The sequence below is a fragment of the Pinus tabuliformis genome, chromosome 8, assembly GCF_031772625.1.
Source record: "Pinus tabuliformis cultivar Carrire ecotype Pingquan chromosome 8, CPIR1, whole genome shotgun sequence".
NCBI lineage: Eukaryota > Viridiplantae > Streptophyta > Pinopsida > Pinales > Pinaceae > Pinus > Pinus tabuliformis.
This window is the reverse complement of record NC_142294.1, coordinates 888,374,738-888,391,810: the sequence shown is the minus strand read 5'-3', so window position 1 is coordinate 888,391,810 and position 17,073 is coordinate 888,374,738.

Sequence of the window (17,073 nt, the reverse complement as noted above, 5' to 3'; positions counted from 1 at the left end):
ATGATTATTGCTATGTTGGATTTCTATTTATGATTACGATGATAAAGTGAAAGTGGCTAAGATGGTTTACTAAATATGTATAAGTGATGATCCAAATTAATGTATAATTGTGCTTGGTTATTTATGGTTATTCTTGTCGTGAATGAACATTGTATGTAGAAGTACCAATTAAAGCATGTTTCCTATAATATTTTAGAATTACATTGCATTGTGAAGTTGAATTTATGTGTTTTCTAGGCCTCTGTAGCTCTTTACATATTTAGTAATGTGTTGGCTTATTGGGGCCTGACCCAAGTTCGGAAGAGTTATTAGCCAAACAAATCCCGCAGCTACCGGCCCTTTCGGTAACAGTCCGTGGAGCGCGGACTGAGGTCTCACCCGAGGTAGCAAGGGAGGGTACTGGAACCAGGTTTCCGCACCCTTGGGATGTCTTGATGTGGTCTGGAGGGTTCACTCACCATTCTATGGCCTCATGCTACTCTGCTTCCGTGTAGATCCAGAACAAGGCAAATCCTTACTACTTATTAATACTGAGTTTGTTACAGATCAAATCTACTTCTTACAGTCTTTAAGCAAACATTTAATAGAGATAACCAATGCGCACACCCAAAAATGTTATAGATTTGCATAAACTCAGAACATAAGCATAAGCGCACAGATCAAACAGATATATAAACCATAAATTAACCAGATCCACAATATTTCAGAATCAACATAGTATTTCAGAATCAACTTATCTTTATTCAACTCTTTTGCTAATACAACCAGATCTACCCTATGCACTCAGCTGCAGGGGTCTGTGCACACAACTGCGGACTCTACCAGGCCTCTGCGCACACAGCTGCAGAGCCTCTATCTATCTACCAACACCCTTGACTCGGACTTACAGACGCAGAAAATACTGTCTTTACCCAACCATAACACCAAGATTCATCCAAAACACGAACTGCTTTCTACCCTTAGAGCCTCGCTCTATTTATACATTCCCATGGTCTGCGGACCATGGGCAGGCCGACTTACTTCCTATTATTCTATATTATTTCTTGGGCAGACAACCCTTTGACTCGACCTATTACATTTCGCGCTCCGCATATTTTGGAGATTTACAATATTATTATCCTAACTTGTAGGCTTTAAGCCCCAAAACTATTACACGGGACCTCTGCTACCCAACGGGCCCCGAACACAATTATCATGACTCTTCTCGAGTCACTCATCGATGTGGCGATACGCGCTACCTAGGCTCCATGGTTCACCTTCCTGTGAGTGACGCACTTCGTTGTGCAACTCCCTCTTTGTCTCTTGCAACACTTCTTCCAGCTCCTGCTTCATTGTTGCTACCACTCCATGCAACTGATAATGCTCATTCTACTTTGCTCGGTTAACACAAAACACCCCCTCATAGGATTTTAGCTCTAGTTGGGGTGCCGCATACGGGAACTCTTCGTACCAACACAACCATTTTCCAATTTCGTATTGTTTATGCGCACTGTCTGCTGCAACTTGTGTTGCAATTTTGCAAGACCATTGCTACTGTCCGCGAGATCCCAGTCTTCAAGGTGCATCAGAGACGACTTGTTAACTGCAATTCCACCATTTGTCTCCATGTTTATAGCCGTTCCCTTATCTTTTATGGTTCGTCGATCAGCCCATGGGTGAGGCAGCGGCATTTGGACCAGTTCTACTTCATGTCTACAAATTTCTAGCACATCCCCTACCATCGATGCTGAACTCTGCACAGTGCTCGCAGCTATCAACACCGTAATCTTCAGAAAGCCTTGCATCTTCATTGGCCATATCACAACCCTCGGGCGTACCCCTTGAGCGTAGATAATGAATAGTTCCATAGTGGTAGGAAGGCACAATAGCTTACTGTTCTCAAAAGCGCAGCTCGTTCGGTGGATGCCCCCTTGTGATTTATAAGTGTTTTGAAATTCAAATTCGTTGGCTCCTGCCTTTTCTGGTGCCCTCATGTTAAGCCTACAGTAGATCGTTCCAGATCTGGTTCGTACCTCGTCTCTTAATTGCTCGCCACCCACTCCCTTTTTCCATAACTCAGACATCTTGTCATGAATAGTGACAGCAATGGTCACCTCTCTGCTTGTCAACATAGCAGCGCAGCCTTTTCCACGCAACCGCGACCCTTGTGACAGACCAAATCTACGCGCACCTCGATTGTCGTGCAGCTTCCCCCAGACTGCTTTATCATCCCGCGCTCTCTTTCAACTGGCTGGAGTGGTGAGACTATCCTTCGGGCGGTTAGTCAGGTGGTCGGCCCACCCATGTAGAGCTTCAGGTGGCTGCCATTTACTCTTCCCAGGAAGGGGTCTCCATTGAGCTTGGCAAGCTGGACCGCGCCTCCATCTGTAACTTCTTTGACTACATAGGGTCCTAACCAATGCATGTGGAGTTTGCCAGGGAATTTCTCGAACTTGCTGTCATATAGTAATACTAGATCATTTTCTTTGAATGTGCGCATTTTGATATGGTGATCATGCCAAGCTTTTTCTCGCTGCTTCTGTACTTGCTGATGAAATCCTGCCAGAAATTGCTCCTCTTCAAGTTCCTCCAGTTACGCAATCCTTTCTTCTAAAGCTTCGTAGTCTGCCATACCTGTCGCTACTACTATTCATAAACTAGGAACAATGTACTCCATTGGCATGACGGCTTCCTTGCCATAGACTAACTGGAAAGGGGTCTAGCCCGTCAGCTTCTTGCATGTTGTTCGGTATGCCCATAACACAGTAGATATGCGCAAATCCCAATCGTTTCACCTTGGTCAACGTTGTCTCCAAAATTTTGTTAAATGCTTCAACGGTCCTGTTTGCTTGCGAATGATACGACGTACTCTGTTGATGATATATCTGAAATTCCTCAGTGAGCACGCTGATAGTCTCATTTAGAACATGCGTTCCGCGGTCACTCATTAGAATTTTTGGACATCCAAATCGCGTTAGCACATTCTCGAACAAGAATTTCATAGTTGTAGCGACCGTACAATCTTTAACCGGCTATGCTTCTATCCATTGGGTCAAGTATTTTGTCGCTATGATGATATAGCGCGTCCCCATCTTTCCTGGAGGTGTGATAGGACCCACAAAATCGATCGCCCATTTTTCAAATGGTTCCAGCGTCATCTGTGGCTTGAGCGGCATTGCATCCCTCTGCGATGGTTTCCCAATCCGTTGACATACCTCGCAAACCCGACAGTACACTTTTGAGTCTTGACGTAGAGTTGGCCACCATAGTCCGACACGAAGAATCTTCTGTGCTATGGTGCGGCCCGCATAATGTCCTCTGGCAAGCACCCCATGTGCTTCAACTAGGATCTATCATCGCTCGAATTCAGGTACATATCTGTGTAATTTTTCATCGTTGCGCATTTTGTAGAGGTGCCCTGCAATAACAGTAAAATCTGCTGCACGTATCACCAATTATTTCTTTTGCTGAATGAAATATCCCTGCGGTGCGGTTCCTGTGGTTGAGAAGTGGATTATATCCTCAAAATGGCCATCCGCGACACGTACTGCATACAGCTGTGCATCCGGTAGTCCTTCCTTCCTTATCAGTCGAGCCCCCTGTCGGGTCCTTGCTTTCTTAACGTCAAGCAAGCAATAAATTTCAATTTACTTATTGGGCTCTCAAATAAGTCAAAAAAAGGGCCCCGTTGCCGGTCTTTGCTTTCCTAGCGTCAAGCAAGCCCCTACCGGTCCTTGCCCGGTGCGGGACAAGTAATAAATTCCTCTCCTTATCAGTCGAGCCCCTTGTCGGTCCTAGGTGTAAATAGGAGGTCCCTGGTGCTAATGATATGTCTGGCCCAATATTTGATCCCCTTTGCATCCATTACCTTCGCAATCGTATGCTTATCTGTTTCCAGTCATATAAGGTAGGTCAGAATGGGTAGGCTAGTCCCAATCGTAAGATGACTTCAAAATCATATTCTTGAAATAATAACAACCATCTACAAATGCACCCCCCCAACACAGGCTTATTCACTAGGTATTTGAGCGCAGAGTGATCAGTATACATCTTAAAGTGTCCTCCAAGTAGGTAGTGGCAGTATTTCTGGAGCGCGTACACCATCGCCAGTCCCTCCCGCTTTGTAGTGGAGTAGTTCTTCTCAGCTTTGGATAATTGTCGACTTGCGAATGCGATTGGGTGATCAATTCCTTCTGCTCCTTCCTGTGTGAGTATTGTGCCCAACGCAATACACGACGCATCAACATGTACATGAAATTCGATGTCCCATTTTGGAAAGACCAAGATAGGAGCTGATGCCATCTTTTCCTTGAGCATTTCCAAACTTTTGTTACATTCCTCATTCCAGCAATAAGTAGTGTCCTTTTCAACAATTGTTCCATCGGTGTCGTGATCTGCGCATAGCTCTTGATGAACTTCTGATAGTAACCAGTGTGTCCTAGTGTGGCGTGCAGCTGCTTGACACTTTGTGGCACTTGTAGATTGAGTATAACAGCAACCTTTTCTGAATCCACCATGAGGCCTTACCTACAGACCACATGGCCGAGCAAGTTCTCGAAGGGGATGAGGAAAGTACACTTCTTTAGGTTTAGCGCAATCTGGTGTCGTCGGCACGTATCCAGCATTAACCGTAAGCTCACAGTATGTTTCTTAACTAGCCCAAATACGGTCCAATCATCAAGATATACCTCTAAGAACTTATGTATAAATTCCTTGAAGGCAGCTACCACGATGTGCGAGAATATCTCCGGCGCGTTCTTTAGTCCAAAGGGCATCATCGTATACTGAAAGCAGCCCCATTCAGTAGCGAATGTTGTTTTACTTCTATCCTCCAGCGCAATCTTGATCTGGTGGTACCCCGAGAAGCCATCCGTAAAGGAGTAGGCTTCCTGTCCTCCCACATTTTCCAGTACCTCATCTGTAAATGGCATCGGAAATGGATCATTAACACATGCATCATTGAGCTTCTGGAGATCCACACAGATGTGAATTTCACCTTTCTGTTTTTTCTCCTACACAACCATAGAAATTACCCAGTTGGACTCCTCCATTGGTTCAATTATTCCTACTGCAAGCATCTTGTCCAACTCTTCGCAGACCTTCGCTTTGTATTTTGGATTCAACCGGTAAGGCAACTACTTAACTGGCTTCGCATCTAGTTTCAGGGTTATCTTCATCATTCCTAGGTCACCGAGAATCCCTTTTAACTCCATGATTTTAGTCGGGAATAAATCTTGATACTCTCGAAGCAGTTCGACGACCTTTTCCACCGTGGCATCATCCCAATAGTCCCCAAGCATTGCATACTTCGGCTCTTCCTCCGTTCCGATGTTTACTTGTTTCGTTTTTAGCGGCGCGGTGATGTCTGGATCCTCAATTGCTGGTCTGTGAACCTCGCAACTCCCCTCTGTTTCCGGAATATTGATGTTTCTAGGGTCGTCCTCATCATATTCTACATGCACATTGTAACATTCCAGGGTTTGGCTCAATTGTCGCGACTAGTCGGGTTGCACGATTTCTTCTGGTTCCAGTGGTATTTTGAAAATAGCGGCCTTGACCACCTACAATGCATCGTCCACCGTATCCATCCATTAATCTTCAAAGTGGAATGTTAATAAAAAGCCTTCGTGCAAGACATCTCACTCGCCTGTGCCATGTCTAAGCTTGATTTCAGTATACTAGTTCCTTGGAATGACATCCAGGGTATGATAAAATAAGTGTACCCACTCTGGTTGAGGCTCTTCTCCATAGGCTTGGACCCATCTGGTAAGGTGCTGCTCAGGTCATCACGTCCATCATATTTCTCGGTTATTCGTAGTTTCGGCTTCCCAAATATTATCTGCATCATGCACCTACATTCGCGCCAATCGTCGAAGGTTCCTTCATGTGTGCCCCACCAACACACAGGCGTCACGCAAAATTCCCATCTCAACGCATCAAACCGTTGGTGCTCTAAAACTGCGCTTTCAAATCTGGTCAGGAATTCGTCTACTGCTGTCAGCCCATCATACATTAGCAGTTCGCGATCCTGAGCTCTGACACAATACAACAACTTATTCATCATATTGCAGTTTAACGTAGTTACTCCATTCAACCGATTATGCCATTGCTTGTCCTCCTCATCTGAATCTTCGGCACAGGACTCTGCATGCCCCCACGATATTCTTCCTTCTGCAGTCGGATTGACCCAATCTTGATTTCGCGCAATAATTTTGTAGATACAACGCATAGGTTCAGTGTAACGCGGTCCTTCAGCTGGGTCTAGCAGAATGACTACGTGGAGTGACTTCTTCTCAAATATCATTTTCCGCTTCTTTAAATTAATAACCCCATTCATATCAGTGGCCCAGTCTATCCCTAACAACGTAGGGTAAGGGCTACTTTCATCCACAATTTCTATTACCTCAAAGTCCATTCAGGTGCTCATGCCCTCTATATCTACTGTAATTCCTTGCAGTCTTCCCATGGGCAGGATATTTTGTGGATTCGCCATTCGCAATTGAATAGGAGACCATTGTAATGTGGGCTTGCCCATGTGCTCCCAAGTCTGTTTAGGTAGTACATTTGCATCTGAGCCCAAGTCTAGAATGACTTGATCCATCTCATAGTCGTCAATCTGCGCTGTTAATTGCATTTCCTACCTAGTCTGCGACGCTTGTTTTCCCAATTTTCAGACTATGCGAGGTTCACCTGACCCTGCACACCTAGTTATCAATTCTTGCAATCCTTTAACTGCCCTATTGTCACGAAGTAATTTCATGCATGTCTCTAAAAAGGTAGTTAGCATTGAGGGATCCCTCTCCAGTTCGGGTTGATCCTTACTACCTGGGGTAGAGACCTCCGTGAAGCTCTTCCTGGCTTCCAGATCTATCTCCTTGCGAACCTTGGCATTGTCCTTGGTTACTTTCCTCTTATCCTCCCTTGTAGCTGTGCCACTTCTGAGTACCATGTTTATGTTGGGGTCTTCCTTGCGTGGTTCGGCCCTCATCATTTGGACATTCTGCGTCGTCGTAGATTACGCTGCCCTCTTCTCATGTATCTGTGCTATCAATGTGGGGAAATCTATCATTTCATGATCGAACTGCTCGCAGTAAGGGCACGATATTCTGGTTAGGTTGGTACAGTCCCACGCATAGTGTCCTAGTCCTCCGCAGTTGTAACAGATTAGCTGCCCGCAACCCCTTCCTAGCCCCATTCCTCCCTGTCCTCGTCCACGTCCCTAGAACCCACCACACGCTATCACCGCAGTTGGATCCTGACCTCGCACTTCAGTTTGCATTCTATAGGCAGGTGACTGGTCCATCAATAATTGATAACTATGGCAGTCTTGCTCCTCGTGGCCCACCGATCTACAAAAGTTGCAAAATAGCTGCTGGGGGGTCTGGTTAAATTTTGGTAGTAGATGACAGTTGTCCATGTTGTGCTTTCCTCCCACCTAACAGATTGCACACCAGAGTGAGGGTGCCGCGCTTGGCCCTGCTTGTGCCTTTGGTCACAACGGTGTTGGTCCCCCCGTTTCCACATAGTTCGCAAAGACTGGATAGTGATCCTTATCATGACCCTGGCTTCTACACTTTATACACCATACTTCCTCTCGTGCTTCTGGGTGGGGTGCCTTTTCTTTTTTTAAATTTTGCATTTCTAAACACAGGTTTTGTATTTTCACGTGGATTTGTTGAACTCCCAACCCCAGATCCTGTATTGGAGTTTCATGCAACCTCATCGCTGTCTCTAATGCTTCAGCCTGGGTTGAGATCTTTTACTGTGACAACGCCATCCTCAGGTGTGGTGTCAATGACACCACAAACCATGCGTAGTGCTGCACATCTAACAGCGTCATGTTCACCTCGTGGATTGTACTTTTCAATCTCTGATCTAGATCCCATGGAGTTTCACTAGGCATCATCGCGATCTCCTTGAACCCTATGATTGACTACGTTTCTGATTTCGGCCGGCTAAATTCTTTTTTCAATTCAGCCCAGATCTCTGTTGTTCCCACATTCGGGTGATCGCTTGAGTACTTTATATACCACGTCAACGCGTGGTCCTGTAGCATGCTAACTAGGTTAGCCTTTTTGATGTTGTCGTCCGTAACTCCATGTGATTCCCATACTACCCTTACCATAAACCTAAATTGTTCTGGATCTTCGCTTCCTGCTCCTTTGAATACCGACAACTGGATCGCGCTTGTCATGTTTAACCTCTGGTTTGCACATCGGTGTATTAGGACCTACTATGAACCCATACTGCTCCTGATCCAATCAATCCTCAGATTATTTCTCTGTAGGGTTCCAACGTCCTGATATCAGACATCCCTTAGGCAGATCCGAGTCGCAGAAACGGAACCATTTGTTGGCTTATTGGGGCCTGACCTAGGTTCGGAAGAGTTATTAGCCAAACAAATCCCGTAGCTACCGACCCTTTCGGTAACAGTCCGCAGAGCGCGGACTGAGGTCTCACCCGAGGTAGCCGGGGAGGGTGCTGGAACCAGGTTTCCACACCCTTGGGATGTCTTGATGTGGTCTGGAGGGTTCACGCACCGTTCTATGGACTCACACAACTCTGCTTCTGCGTAGATCCGGAACAAGGCAAATCCTTACTACTTATTAATACTAAGTTTGTTATAGATCAGATCTACTTCTTATAGTCTTTAAGAAAACATTTAATAGAGATAACCAATGCACGCACCCAGAAATTTTATATATTTGCATAAAATCAGAACATAAGCATAAGCAGACAGATCAAATAGATATATAAACCAGAAATTAGCCATATCCATAATATTTCAGAATCAACACAATATTTCACAATAAACTTATCTTTATTCAACTCTTTCGCTAATACAACCAAATCTTCCCTACGCACTCAGCTACAGGGGTCCGTGCACACAGCTGCAGACTCTACCAAGCCTCTGCGCACATAGCTGCAGAGCCCCCCTATCTATCTACCAACTCCCTTGACTCGAGCTTACAAATGCAAAAAATACTATCTTTACCCAACCATAACACCAAGATTCATCCAAAACACGAACTACTTTCTACCCTTAGAGCCTCACTCTATTTATACATTCCCATGGTTTGCGGACCATGGGTAGGCTGACTTACTTCCTATTATTCTATATTATTTCTTGGGCGGACAACCCTTTAACTCGACCTATTACATTTCGTGCTCCACATATTTTGGAGATTTACAATATTATTATCCTAACTTGTAGGATTTACGCCCCAAAACTGTTACGCAGGACCTCCACTACCCAACATAATGTGAGTGCCCTTTCCCAGGCCAACCGTGGGATAAGAATAGTAGTGACTATATCCCTATCTTGATGAGAAGGCCTAAAAATTCTTCTCTACTTAAGGGGACTTCGTTCCTTTAAAGATAAGCCAAGACATTGGTCTCTCTTGTTTATAAGTGTTTGAGGTGGGAAGCTAGAATAATGGATTTGGCCATTAACCATCTTTTGGCATTTTTAAGAAGTTGCTAAGTTGGAGAAAATGTTTTGGGATGCATTCACATGCTAGAGAATATTATTATTCTTTAAAAGTCCTTTAAGAAAGTATTTTCTCCATCATAAATAGTTTAATACCTTTGATATAGGCCTAAGAAGTCTTTCAGAAGTTAGAAAAATTTGGGGATGTCCCCTATAATTTTGGGTATTTCTTATCATAAGTTGTAAAAATTTGGGAATGGAGGGATTAACACAATTCTTGGTCATATGCTCTGATAGGGGGGCCATGAACAAGTACTTATCTAAAAGGAGCTTAAGCTTTGGGAGGATGGGAGATCATATGTTGGGATATTGGGCCATCAATATTGGGGACATTTCATTTGCATCCCATGTGAACTTCCTGTATTGACAAATACTGACAACCTTTTCGACTAATAGGATTTTTTCTTTTTATCCATTAACTATGGTGCATTCACCTATTGGAATATTGGTTATTGGCTATTAGGTTTTCAAAAATTGAGCATGATGATCAACAATGACTAGCGCTAAGACCTTATACTAATATATCCAAAAATATATGTTGGTTAACAAAGATGGAGATTTGGGAGCCATCAAGTGACAAATATTTATTGTTAGCTATTGGGTGATTAGGTGTTGGGAATATGTTGAGTCACCTCCATAGCAAGCCCTGATACTAACAAAACCCAAAATGGTAGAATATGGAAGGTGGAGTTCCCTTAGTTAACTGAACATAAATCAAAGGTTGAGACATCAATTTCTTAGGCATCAAGCTATCAAGAGGTCTGGATACCATATATTAGGGTTTCCTCTTGATACTAACAAACCCAATAAGGTCTTAACATGGAAGGATGATGTGTCATGATGACATGGCATGAGGAAGGTTTTGATGCTGTGGCACATCAAAATGGTGTTAATATGGTATGATGGCATGGAAGGATGATGTGGGATGCTAACATGGTGCTAAAATGACATGTAAACATGGAAATATGACATCGATTAGAGTCCACAGTGGCATTGAGGTAGTGACCAAGTGCTAGTTGAGGTAGAACTGACATGGATATTGGATATCAGGATGTTAGACTATTGGGTGTTGGGAAATAATTAATCAATACATGCTACAAATACCCAATACTAAAAATACCCAACAATTCTATTAATTGATGGGAATATTCCCATCAATAAATGTTTGTTAATAGGATTGAAGAAATTTGAATTAAGATAATATATCAACCTTCTGATTTATCGGCTTTGGGGATTGGGAGTAAGATATCAACTTATTAGCCTTTTGACTATTAGGTCTACTTGAATCAAGATCAATATTTAGCCTTAGATACTAATGAAATTGAATATGGTTGTTGTAACCACCTCCCACCCCCTTGAGCCATCTCAAGCTATGGGAGTGCTACCTATTTGAACCGATCTCTAGGGTTAATTACGAATATAGAGATACAACAACCTCTTTTATCAAAGTCTTCAATTCCTAAAACTAATTCCATCATTACATTCAACTCATCGAGAGCTTTATGGCCATATAAATTGTACCTCATTTTGAGCCTTGTTTATAAATTTATGCCTCTTAGAAGTTTAACCCATTTTAAAAAGTCCATGTCATCAAGAAAGCTTCACATGGAACCCACGTGGCCTACCTGGCCCACATGGTGCCATGCCACCGCCATATAGGGTTCATAGGGCACCCACACCATCAGAGATTCAGTTTTTTAGATTGTCAATGTATTATGAGAAATGGTTGAAGGTTGATGGCCAATGTGTGTACCACATGGCATCGATCCCATCAGATCAACATTGCCTCGTCATTGAACTCCTTTGAAGTCTCGATGGCTTGAGGGTTTGACGACCCAGTGGGTATATTCACTTACTTCATGTCAGGTTTGGTTCTCAGTTGTGGAATCCTATATGAAAAATTGCAAATCCGATGGCCCAAAGGCCTGATAGCTTAGTGGAGTCCACCCACTTATGCCTTATCAGGTTGGGTCTTTTCAGCTATGTCTCATCCATGTGACGCTTCTATAAATCCTATGGCCTAAAGTCTTGAAAACTTAGTGGGCCTGCCTTTGCATCGTATTGAATTATGTTCTTGGGCCAACAGGTTGGGGTTTGATTAATTGAGGGGTGATAAACTGGGTGCCCAACTATTGGCCTCCTACTTCCACTTTTCAATGTGCAATATGCCTGGTTTAATAAACTGGGGTTTGATCATCGGTCTCTCAGCATTGGACTCTTCCCATATGTAATTGTGAATTGCACTACACTACTCTATTGATTTGGTAACTGATAGAAACACCAAATTTGGGTTTCTTACAAAGCAAAAAGGGTGATTGTCCGTACCCAACTCTCTGAGTTTTATGACCAAAAGGCTTGATGTCATGAACCTAAAAATTCTATGTAATGACGAATGACAATTTTTTTTTCCTATGAACTAGTTTATGAAACAAATGGGGTGAGATTCCAAACAAAATTTTATATAATTTTTCATAGCTACACAAGGAGAATGTTACAAAATAAAATTAAACCATATTGATCAACTACTAACTAGTTAAACTTATTCAGAGGACCGTGATAATAAATTAATCAAGAACACATAGATTCATATTTCAGTCATAACCATAATGTAAAACAACATATTCTAGACTAACTGAGCATATTCATATAGGTCCTAATATGATTCATAACCATAATTTTAAGTAGAACATTCTAGACACTCATTAGAAATCATAGACATGCAAGACATCATACGCGTCATAAAAATAGTATTAAAAATATGTAATTGTAATCTACTTATTTGCATATTTTATGATGATTCATAACTAAAGGAGGGACTTCCACTCTCCACCCAACCATAGGCCAAATACACCACAATTTTCTTGTAGTTGACCACCCCTGAGATGGGTCCAATGTCTAAGGGGATGTTTGCTCAAGGAGTTCACACCAAAGGCTTGGTTAAACACTCAGAGTGTGGAGTCCATAGTAGGTCATTTATCAACCTCCCTCTAGCAGTAAGCACCACAATGATCCACTCTTTCCTCTAAGTTCATTCTCATGGATTCACCCAAGGTTTAGATGGGGTATTTCTTAGCGAGGAGTTGGAATCCATTGCCTAGGTCCTTTATCAGCTGTCTTTTCATAGCAAGCACCATAGGGGTCTACAGTCCACCATCCAGGTGGTTTATCAACTACTCAACAAGATCTACAATGACCCAAAATTCCCTGTTCAAGTGGATTATTGGTTATATAGCAAGCACCAAAATGATTCACTCATTTATTGAGCCTATTGTTGACCAAGTAGGCTTAGAAAACATAGTCCAATGGTATAAAACATAGTTCATAGGGGATATCACCAAAAACTCATAAGGATGTAACTCAAGCTCAAGTATTCAGGGTACTAGTATATAATATTAATTGCATAGGGTTTATATGCAAGCTTAGATCCCACTCTGCCCTCTACTACCAATAATCAACAATTTCCACACACTCCCCACAATTATCCAAGTGAACTATAAGGAAAAGGATGACTCGGTCTAGGAGAAAACTTGGTGAATTGAAGTTAGCAGAAAGAATTTCAAGAGCCAGTGAGAGAAAACTTGTGAGAACCCACAATCGAAAATCAACCAACCAGAACCAACTCACACTCTCTTTTTCTATGTTTTTTTTATCAGTCTCCTTAACATCCTTTTGTGTGTTTGTGTTGGGTGTGGAGCTTGATTATCTTCCTGATTCAGAGTTATTGTTTCAACTGCATTTGGATCCCAGTCCCTGACGGGGGGTGTGGGAGGGGGGGGGGGGGGATTTCCCCCCATTATTGCTTCCAAGGGGTTCTAGGGGGGGCTTAGAGAAAAAAAATCCTTATAAAATATTGTAATTTCATAGTCAATCTAGGTTGTTCATTAGGCAATAGATCTGACGGTAGAAGTTATGTTAACTTCTGGTTTTTTTTTCCTAGAAGGAAACCCATAGTTTATATGAGGAAATTGTATTGTGGTTGTGTATTGTTTGGTGTGAAAAATATAGAGGAAGTTATGTGTGAGCGAAGATGAAGTTAAAATAGATTTGTTGTAGGTTGTATCCCTTCATTTTTTTAGATAATATAAAAGGAGGGACTGGTTGTTTCTCAAATGATGTAGCCCAAATTGGGTGAACCATGTATATATGTGTCTCTGTCTTATTTTATGCTTTTCTTAGTTTGTCTTTATGAAATATTTTATGTGTTCCATTACTCTGCTATTTAATTTCTAACAAATGGTATTATAGTCAAAGGTATATTTGGCTGATAAACTTGCATGAAAGAAGGGTTCCTGGTTTGAGTGGGAGAAATAATGCAATGTGGTAGGTTTAGGGTTGAGAAATTAAATGACTAAAACTACTAGATATGGAAGATGCAAATGGAGGATTACTTATATTAGAAATATATTTAGCTACCATTGAGTAGAAAAGAAAAGAAGCTGACAAGTATGATAGACAAATAATGGGATATTCTTGACAGAAAGGCACTAGGGACAATACAGTTGTGCCTAGCAGTGTTGGTGGCCTTCAACATTTCAAAGGAAACGACAACAAAAGGTATAATGATGGAATTGGCTGATCTATATGAAAAACCCTTGGCCTCAAACAAGGTATTTCTTATGAAGTTTTTATTTAATATGAAGATGTCAGAAGGTGGGTCTATTGTTGATCATTTAAATGAATTTAACACGGTTACCATTCCGTTAAATTTTGTAGGGGTAAATTTTGATGATGGAGTTAGGGTTCTTTTGTTTCTTTTATCATTGCTAGAAATTTGGAATGGATTAGTCATGGCCATTAGTAATTTTGTCTCTAGATCTAGTACTTTAAAGTTTGATGATGTTGTTGGTGCTATGCTTAGAGAGGAAATGCGATGGAAAATCTCAGGTGAGACAATAGGTAATGCTTTAAATGAAGAGACTAGAGGAAGAAAAATGGAGAGAGGAAAGAGCCCAGGACATCGCAATAAGTCAAGGAAAGGCATATCCAAATCTAAATTGTTGGCATTATGATTCTGGTATGGCTCTATGATACAGATGTTGTACTTGATGGCAACACCCTCAAGTGGCAATGCTCTGATCAGGCTCTCAAAATGTTGGAAATTAAGAGGTACGCAGGAGAATAGTTCAAAAGGTGCGTACCCGCAGGTACTCCGTGAAGGGACTGCGGCCACACACACAGGTCACCCGTTCAGAAGGTGCGTACCCCCAGTTCACTTACTTCAAGGCAGAGAAGCGCGTTCACGTGGGGTTTCCTATGTTTGGCCCGTGGTATTTAGCCCGCCGTTCTTGATTCTATGGTTTTGGCCCGTGGTATAGGATCTATTTTAGCCCCGGTTTGGATCCCTTGTATTGGTTATTGATGGTTTTGCCCCATGGTGTGAATAAGGGCTTGACTATAAATAGGGAAGGAGATAACTTGGCTAATGCATCTTTGCAAATTGAATATCTTAAGATCTGAAATATTGGGTTATTGTCTTAAAAGCTTGATCTATATAAAAGTGAAGTTGAAAGCGAATCTATGAAGGGTGATCTCTCGAGCGCATGATCAGATCTGAGCATTTGACTATCTGTGGCACACTGGGGGACTGCCAATTCGGCCCTAATCAGAGGTACGCAGGTGATTAACGGTGCAAGTGCGTGGGTACGCAGAGTAGAAGAAGGAGCAGTGCGTGGGTACGCAGAGCAGAAGAAGGCGCAGTGCGTGGGTACGCAGTGCGACAGAGGTTCAGGTGCGTAGGCACAGTGAAAGTACGCGGCACTTCAGAAGCCGCAAGTGCGTAGGTACGCAGCGCGATAACATCTGTGGGTGCGTGGCTACAGTAGCAGTACGCAGCGCGATAGCATCTGTGGGTGCGTACCTACAGTAACAGTACGGGGCGTGATTGAAGGAACAGTGCGTGGGTACGCGGTGCAGCAGGAGGCTCTCTGTGGGTATACGCAGGGGAGCAGAAGGTGAAGTGCGTAGTCACGCAGGCCAGAGAAGGAAAAACTGCGTATCTGTATTAAGGCATTTATTTGACTGACTTTTCTCTGTTGATAAGGTGTTCTGGGTTTAGTTTACTGTTACTGGTTACTGCAGTTGACTGGGTGATTTACTTGTACTTGATGATCATTTGATGTTCATGGATCCAGTTTGAAAATTTATGAAAAGTGGTCCTTGAAAGAAAAGAAGTAGGGGGTTGTAGCTCCCTTCCAGGAGAGACTGGAAAACGAGAGAGAGTTGTAGCTCTCTGCAGGTTGCAGCCTGCGTATTGGTAAAGGACTGCACTGGTACAAAACCATTGTAAAAGGAGTTTCTAATTTGAAAGAAGATAGAGACATATTGCAGCAGGTGGTTTTCACCCACATTGGGTTTCCACCTTATATCTGGTGTTCTTTGGTGTGACTATCTGTTTTTCTTGTTCATGCTCATTATTTTTATGGTACTAACATGTAAAAATAATTCGAAGTATAAATAAGGAAGATTTATTAAAAGAACTTGATAATACTGATTCACCCCCCCTCTCAGTATTATTTCCAACAATTGGTATCAGAGCAGGTCCTTCAAAGAAGCTTGATCGCTTGAAGGAAGATCATTCATCATGAGCAACTACGAGAGGGAACCATCAATCAGGCCACCAATCTTTGATGGGACAAACTTCAATTATTGGAAGGTAAGAGTTACTGCCTATCTTCAATCTCTGGGTACAGAAGTTTGGGATATCATAGATACATGCTACACTTTTCCTTCAGCTACTCCTACAGATTTGGCCGAGAAGAAGAAATATGAAACAAATGCTAAAGCAGTAAATACTATGCTAGGATGCTTATCTCAAACAGAATTCATAAAGGTTATGCAATATAAATCCGCAAAGGAAATATGGGACAAGATTGTCTTGAGCTACGAAGGAGATGAACAGGTAAAGCGTGCTAAACTTCAAACCCTCAGGATTCAGTATGAGAATCTCAGAATGTATAATGATGAAAGTGTGGCTAACTATTTTCTTCGGGTAGACGAGATTGTTAATTGCATGAAAAACTTGGGTGAAGAAATAAAAGAGGCTATTGTGGTTGAAAATGTTTTAAGATCATTGTCCCCCAAGTTTGAATCTAAAGTATCTGCAATAGAAGAAAAGGAAAATCTATGAATTCTTACTATGTCTCAGCTACACGGAATTCTAACTGCTTATGAAATGAGAAAGGGAGGTCCATCAGACAGGAGAGAAGCTGCTTTCAAGGCTTCAGGCAAAGGAGACTACTATGAAGCAGGTCATGTACTAGAAGAAGAAGAAGAATCAAATTTTGTCAGAAATCTTCAACGGGGTACTGGAAGGTTCAGAGGTAAGTTACCTTTTAAATGTTTTGCTTGTGGAAGAGTAGGTCATTATGCTGCGAAATGTCCTCTTAAGGATAAGATTGATAAAGGAAAGGAACCTGCTAGATGGAGCAAGAAACAGAATGCAAATAAGAAAAGCTACTACACTCATGAAGATAGTGATGGTCTATCAAATAGTGATGAAGATGAACGAGGTAATGACTATAAAATTTTAATGGCATTTGAAGATGATGATTACATGGATGCTATAGATGTGGATAGCTTTCATGAAGAAATTTCTAGACTCAAGA